This window comes from Thermobia domestica, chromosome 13 (assembly GCF_964235325.1).
Source record: "Thermobia domestica chromosome 13, izTheDome1.hap1.1, whole genome shotgun sequence".
Taxonomy (NCBI): Eukaryota; Metazoa; Arthropoda; class Insecta; order Zygentoma; family Lepismatidae; genus Thermobia; species Thermobia domestica.
Window position 1 is genome coordinate 137,783,124 of NC_137466.1, and position 7,036 is coordinate 137,790,159.

Consider the following 7,036-nt stretch of genomic DNA (forward strand, 5'->3'; position numbering starts at 1 on the left):
GCGTAGGGAAGATTTGCTCTTTCCCTTACGCATCGAATTTAACACTGTACATCTTGATATGAGTCGTTTAATGATATTTGGTTACCACTTTTTAGTGATTGGCTAGTAAAAATACATATATAGTTTTTTAATAGGAAGGGACTTAGTGGTGTTAAATTGGACTTTTAACCACTATACCGTTACAGATAACTGAAAAATTACTATTACATTACACCATACTTAACTTCAGGCTCATATAAATGAAAAGTTTATCAATGTTGATATTGAATTCAGTATATAGTTTACGTTTTTTTAATGAAAAAATGAATCTAAAATTAAAATTGATCCCTTAGATTGTTTAAGTAGTCACTAGTGTGTTCTTAGTGATTAATTTTTATAAAGTGAAATCTGGACGCATTTTGATAAAAGAAAATAAATTTAAAGGGAAATAATTGTTTACATCATTAATATAAGTTAGTATATAGCTTAAACTACAAATTTATTTGGATCGGTTAGTCAGCTTTTGGTTGGGAATGTATCGTTCACGTTGAATCCTAGTATCCTGCTCCACAAAATTCTCACAGTTTTATGAAAGGTAGAACGAACTACTTAAGCTGGATTATGATGGGAAGTATTTCAGTGAAACATATACCACAATTCTACAGATCGGCAATATGACAGGCATGAGTACACTAGAGTCTGTTGAAAACCATTTCTGCATACTCATGAACTTTCTTTTCGCAGAATAAAGAAATGTTTAACGCTAGAAAAGCGAAATCTAGTACTATAGGAGACTTGTTAGAGTACCTTTTCCTCGAAGGAGAATAATAGATTTATTAAAAGTATTTGAACTTCGTTTCATCTCCCTTTAGGATACGTATTTGAATCGAAAAGAAATTTTTAAAAATCCAGCTCCAGGTAAATGCTAAGTGTGTGCAAAATTACATTTGGAACGGTGCATCATTTACGCTTTGCGAAAACTTTTACCCTTCCTTGTTTCGAATAATAGATTTAAATCGAAGTGTAATGATTAAAACTATGGTCCACTAGAGATTAAACTATATTCAAAATGTCATTTTAAACGTTTCATAAGGTTCTTCACTTTCACTACCAACGAAAAGTGAAAATTTAAAATAATTTAGAAATTGTCCCCTTTCCTCTGTAGTAGCAGAATTTTCGAGAACACTGGTGTCATGTTTTAACATGTTTTTCATAAGAAGTTTACTTTCAGAGTTTCACCCCCTAAAGTTTGAGGGACTCATAAGGGAAATTCTATTTTTACATAAATTTGGAACCCCTCCCCAACTCAAGACACATATTTTAATGAAAGTTAAACGTTAAGGTGTATCACCACTCGTAAGTCAATACATATTTTAGCTCATTCCTTTAATTACTGCGTAATGAAACGCTACGTATTATAAATATCGTGCTCTAAGGTAGAGTTATGTTTCAGCTACAACACAAGATGATGATTCATTTCTTTGTGTTTTCTGATATCGAAAAAGATAACAAATAAAACAAAATATTTGATTAGTTGTACAATGAGCACCCAAGATGGCACTCGCTATTAGATCTTGCTAGAAGTGCTCAGTTTTATGAAGTGTTTATTTGTGTGTGTAAAGTATTTAAAAGTAATGATCTTATTACGAAATAGACGACCGTTTTTCGTGTTATGTTTCACATTTTATTTAAATATTAATTTACATTTAAGGAAATAGATTTTGATAAGAAACTTGCGCAGTACGCCATAATGCGTTGTTGCCAAATTTGAACGTGTACTGTCGTATTCACAAAAAGAAAATTCCTGGATTGCAATTTGAGAAGCGGAACTTAGCTGTGAATTGCGGTAAAGGTTGAAAACTAATTTCTCCAGGAATTATCCAAGCAGAATTCCATCATTACTTTCTTTATTATCTGGCGTCAGTAACACTCTACACTATCTGGTAATACTTCACTATTCAAGCAGCCTTTTAGCATAGCACCGAGAACACCTAGTGATCCACCTTAAGAATCCAGTTTGAGTTGTTTGTTATTATGTTAAAAATACATTTCAAAGTGTTCAACCGTTTTCCAGTGATGTGGCCGCAAACAAGATCTTAATTTTAATTATATAGAGATCTTGAAACATATAACGCGCAAACATCATTTGACAGACCTAAATTTGTATGCGAGTTTTCAGGAGCGAGTAGTCGTGTGATTTTTTTGTTATATTAATACGCATTTTAGAAATATTTTGCAAGATCTTAAATTTTATTTAGTGGAGCCAAGTATACATTCAAACTAGTCTATAGTTTTGCTGTGTTGAAAACTGTAGATCAAATATGATAAAACAATGATCTCGATTGGCATCAAGAAATTTCAAAACTGTTGCGATGCTGACTACCTGGAATTCCATTGCTAAACAAACTCTATATCCATCTTATCATCTCTATCTTTCTTAGCTTCGGTGCGTAGTCGTGGGATATTAAATTTTAAAAAGTCTATGTTTCTGTTAGTAACACCAATCAAACGCTGGAAATGATTGATCAAATCTGATCACACGACGACGTAACGATTGGCATCGAGAAATTGTGCGTTCAAAGCACAAGGGAATCAAGTCTTTTTTTTTTTTTTTTAAATCTTTGTATAGGTATATTTCAACGTTATGATCTTCATCTGAAACTCCTTTCAAAGCTTAAAAGAATGGTATTATAGATAGAAGTGCAAGAAAATCGGCTTTTGGCATGAAGGTTAAATTTTCTCCCGTAAAAAGCTAGTTTTAGGATAAAAATAGGAAATGTTCGCTCTTGTTTTTGAATATTTTTTACAGTTTTCTGATTCAAGTGTCACTTTTTATTTCCTGTAGTGGATCATACAAATAAACAGATACATGTACAACATTTACTATGTACAGTCCTGAACTGGCTATCTTTATTGTTTTTCGAAATGGCATTACATTGGCAGCCAGCAACCGTATGTTATGCAACACACCACATCACAAAGGTTATGTTGGTTGTTTAAGCACCTTATAAAGTTCCTGAAACTTATCTATTGTCAAGTGAGTTGTATGGGTTGCCTAAATTCAAAGTGCCAGACAACAAAATATGTATATGTTTTGGTATGTAATTTTGCTTACGTCTTGTTCTTCGTTCGGTGAACACTTTGTTGTGAAATTCAGATACTGTAAAGCTTAAAACAACTTATTTTGGTTTGACGTTAGCTGGACGGTAGTAAACTTTCATTTACAGAATTTATTTTTACTTTCTTTCTTTCATTATGTTAATAAATGTGAGATAAGAATTTTGGTTATGGCGTTTTTAACGTTCTCCCACTCGAATCTTAAGCGGCTTCAATAGATCTATGTATGTAGATAGATCCACTGGTTCCGCATAACCTCCTGCATACGAGGGCTATTGGATAAGTTTCTGCAACCCGCTACTAATAGTGGTGCTAGTGATCCTCTGTTATGAAATTCTGAAGAATAAATATTTCAATATTTAAATTATCTTTATTTGTTTAAGTCTATTCGTTTACCTGTATTTTTCACAACAGTTTGAGGAAGTACCTCAGAAATCACTGTTCGGAATGCCTCAAGAGCTGATTCAGATGATACAAATTAGGGAACATGTAACTTATTTTTCGTGTGTGAAAACAAAACGAAGTAAACGAAGTCATTAGATGTTAAATCAAGTGAATACGGGTAATAAACCAGTAATTTGACACATTTACTTGCAAAAATAAACAGTTTAATGTGCCAAGTGGGATTTGGCGTTGTGTAGGTTCCATAAAGAATGATGCGAAACTTTGGGGTTGTTTTACATAATTCATTAATAACCTCTGGCAAACAAACTGAATGAACAAGTTTAGTTAGTTTAGGCTTATTTATAAACACTCAAATAATGGATTGCTGCTTAGTTTCAAGTTTGTAAGAATAGATCAGAGTTTGGTTTCCTCTAACGATGTAGTACTCCAAATTTGACCTACCTTAGTTGAGTGTATGAGCATTTTTTTTTTTTACACCAATTAACACGAACCTGATTTTGAGCTTCAGCCCATGTCAATGTTCAAAGATGCCTGAATCTTACAATATGCCACATGCCGATCTCATTCAACTATTGCACGCATAGCATCAGCATCACTAGCAACAACGGACGTAGATTGATAACGATCACCTTGTAATTCGAAAAATCACTTGTACACAGTCCTATTCGATCGTACTACATCCCCTAAACCAAAATGAGGTCTCTTATTGCATTGTTTTTGGTGTGAAATAGCATTTTAAATAATAAGAAAGTCATTGGCCGAAAGTATTCACGATAAATTCTCATTTCTCACACACTACTTTTTTCAAACTGCTGTGGAAAATAAAGGAATAACTTTAAATAAACAATCAAAGCTAATTTAAACATAGAAAGGACTACCCTTCCGAATTTTATAATAGTGAAACAGTAGCATAAACGGTAGTAGTAGTTTGCACAGACTTTAGTTTGTAGAAAAATGTATTTTAAATAATATACAGTTTTAGTTTATGCATTGATTCGAAATGGTACCTTTATTTCACAAAGTGTAACTACTACATTTTCAGAACAGTTTTGTAGCTAACACTATTGAACTATCACTGAAACATTTTTTTACGTACAACATTACTCTAATCGATACACAAACAATTTATTCGAACAGGATAATACACTACGCCCACCGATTTGCCCTTTTCCCTTTCTATTGAGTGGTCGACTATCCTTGGTTATTTGACTATTTTTAATGTTTTATTTTTCTTCTGAATGTAGTAATTAAATGTTTTTTCCAATTTATAACGAAAACAAAAAGATATAAGGTACTGTTATTTTCTTCTTTTAAATTAAATTCCAAAAGTTACAAGGCAAAAATTCCGTGAAAATAAACAAATTTGCTCAATTAATAAACTCGGTCGAGATATTACTCTCTGTTGCAAGAAACAAATTTTAAAAATTTGCTTACATGTATTGGATATGAACTGCAGATAGCTGGCATTTATGGGATATGGGATACACATAACCACCATTAGAAGTTTCTGACTGTTAACAAATTGATTCCACTAATAAGCTCGGCCGATATAATCACGCTAGTTACGTATAGAAAAAAAATCAAAAGTTTGATTGCATTTATGTGATATAAACTGTAGATAGCTACCGATAATGTAACCGCTACCGTTAATACATTAAAGGATTTACTTCATTAACGAGATAATCGTTCAAGTTATATGTTTAATGTATTTTTTTTAAATGCTTATATTTATGGGATAGAGTCACTATTGAAGTCTCCGTTATCTACTAATATGGTAACGGATTGACGTCATGAACAAATTTGGTCTAGTGGCCCCGAGTAGCGTAGTCGCTAACGCTCTCGCCTTCGGTGCGAGCGGTCCCGGGTTCGATTCCCGGTGGAGCCACTCGGTCGAAAAAGTGTAATACGCTTTTTCAGGCCAGCCACCCTGAGTGAGGTTTTCCTGTGTTTTTTCCTCATTCACACCAAGCAAATGCCGGGGTGGTACCTAACTTATAGGTCCCAGGCCGCTTCCTTCCTTCCCCAATCCTTTCTTCCTTCCCTTTCCCCGGGTTGTGTGCTCGCCGAGGGAGTGACGGGCTAAATTGTCATAAATATCGAAAGCCCAGAAATCTAAAATCCTAAATCCTAACAAATTTGGTCTAGATAATTGCTTTTGCTATCTGTCTAAAAACATAATTCAAATATTCGTTTATATGTATCAGATATGGGCTATATGCAGGCATCGATAATATCGCTATTATCCACTAATATGTTAATGGATTGACTTCATTAACGAATTTGGTCGAGGTAATCGCTCTAGCTACGTTTCGCAAACAACAGAATTAAAATATACACTTCCATTTACGTGGTATGCGGTATTGGTATCGGTATCGGTAAACGAATTGATTTGATTCATATATTCAATCTAGATAATTACTCTGGTATCTATTACAAAGGATAACATTCAGTAATTCAAGGACATGAGCTATAAATGAGCACCGTTAAACAGAAACCTTTATGTAGAAACTTTTCCGTCTGCCCTCGTATATAGGGAGTTACGCGCTTTATCTGTTAATCCGTTAACAAATTTACTTCATTAACGAACCCAGACAAGATAATCACTCTTGCTATCTATTACAAAAAACATAATTTTAAAAAATCGCATTCATTCAAGAGTTGAGTTGATTTTGTGTGTAACGTAGGCTATTTGAAACGGAACCTACTGATTAATGTGCAATCCGAACCACATGAGGTAGCGCAGGGAATCGAACCCGGGTTTCTCACGCCAAAGGCGCGTACGCTAACCAGTTAGTCACGAAAGAGATCCTATTCATTCAAGAATTTTCGTGTGGGGTAAGGGACGGACAATGAACGTACTAACAATCAGTAGCGGATCGTAGTCTGTACAAGCACCGGTTGCAATGTTGCAATATCAAAGGTATGTAGGTACGCGCAAGTGTTCCCCTCCCCCCTCCAAATATTCAGGAAATATGAAGAGGAAAGTCTTTTAAGCTCTATTTGTATATTATTGATTAAATTGTTTCTCTAATATTGATTTAATATATAAGCTATTTCCTTTTTTTCAAACAACCACTATCAAGGTACACTCATGTCCAAAATTATTGTCGCAAGTCTATACATACGTCGTTGTAGGAATATAATTGGATAACGAATTCGCCCGGTATTTCTTATAATGTTAGCATGTGTATAATCGGCAAAGACATGAACGTGACAAATTTCATGTCAAAAGAGCAGTAAACAACAACAATAAAACGAAAATAAAACTTTCTTGTCCATTTAGCAACATTTTGTTTTACTCATTCTAATTTTCGTGTTTATAATTCTTTTCCTATGAAATTTACCACAAATATACATTTCCCGATTATACTCATAGCATCAGTATTAGAAGTACCCTGTAAAATAATTATCATATTATATTCTTCCTAAAAGACAGTTATAGATATGCGACAATCATTTTGGACATGAGTGTACATTTGAACACTATTTATATACAAAACCTCTACACTCATGTTATTGAACACGAGATAAATCG